This window comes from Vulpes lagopus, chromosome X (assembly GCF_018345385.1).
Source record: "Vulpes lagopus strain Blue_001 chromosome X, ASM1834538v1, whole genome shotgun sequence".
Taxonomy (NCBI): Eukaryota; Metazoa; Chordata; class Mammalia; order Carnivora; family Canidae; genus Vulpes; species Vulpes lagopus.
The window spans coordinates 44,325,388-44,326,687 of record NC_054848.1 but is presented as its reverse complement, the minus strand read 5'-3'; the positions used below and the strand labels follow the sequence as shown (position 1 = coordinate 44,326,687).

The 1,300-nt window shown below is 35.0% G+C and overlaps 1 pseudogene; it reads right to left on the bottom strand.

Moving 5' to 3' along the window:
- Window positions 1-616: 616 nt before the first annotated feature.
- LOC121482508 overlaps window positions 617-1,300 on the bottom strand; it is a 10,533-nt pseudogene continuing 9,849 nt past the window's right edge.

Here is a 1,300-nt window from a genome sequence, read left to right as displayed (position 1 = left end):
CGTCCCCCACCAAAAAAAAAAAAAGAAAGAATAACCAAAGAAAAAGTGGTGGTTCAGAAAAGAAAAAAGAAAATGGGTTTGATAAAACGAGGCATAAATAAGGTACACTATCCTTTTTTTCTGGAGGTTGTTAAATTGTGTGTGGTGGTTAAAGCAAAAATCTGTTTTGTTTTGTATCTGTTTTGTTTCTTAGTGCATGCAAAGGAATTATTTAAAATTTCAAAATTAGAAAGGTGAATGGAACTAAATGGAAGTAAGGTTTCTAAGTATATACAAAACTATAAAACATAATACTTGTTAATAGGGGTTATACATGTATGTACATTATAATACTTAGAGCAACTGCTAAATTAAGATACAAAGTGATATACTCAAAAACATTCTAAAGGAATCAAAATGGAACTCTCAGACATACTCAAGTAACCCGAGGAGAGCAAAAAATGAAACTCAAAGAGAAAAAGAGGGAGCAACAAAATCCAAAAACTGAAATGGTAGACTGAAGCCATTATGTACGAATATTTACTTTAAATATAAATTATCTAGTACACAAAGATAGAGATGGGCAGCACTGATGAAAGAAAAGTGACCCAAATATATTCAGTCTATAGGAAATGCATTTTTTTTACAAGAGAACAAATCTACACCTTTATTTATTTACTTTTCAGTAAGTTTAAATCCTTGAGGGGTACAGCATCACACGGATTCTGTGGCCAATGGCTTTTGCAGGAAGGTTGCTTCAGAATTTGGCATGAACCATGCCATTGTTTCCATGAGCACAAGTTACTTTTCCCCAGATTACTCTGGTTTTGTTTGGTTTGTCATAGGAGTTACTGTGTTGTTCTTTGCTTTGTACCCATAAGCACATCGCTTGCCTAGATAGAATTCAGTTTCATCTCGAACATAAACACCTTCAATCTTAAGTAGAGCTGTGTGCTCCCTCTGGTTCCGGAGACCCTGTTTATAGCTGGCAAAAATGGCCTTGGACCAAAAGCCTTCCAGACATATTCGTCACTTTAGGAGTCTTGTTCCCAGCAGGCCTCCACAAAACTCCAAGATGGAGGAAAAAGAGCAGGAAATGCATTTTAAACACAGCTACACAGATTAAAAGTAAATTGATGGAAAAATAGATCATGCTAACACTAATTATTTAAACAGGAGCAGCTTTTTCAGTATTAAAGAATGTATACTTCAAAGCCATAAAATTACTAGGCACACATGGCATGGTACATGATGGCATAAGTATTTATCCAGGAAGAAGTCATAGCTATCCTAAACATGTATGTAGTCAGAAGCAAACTAC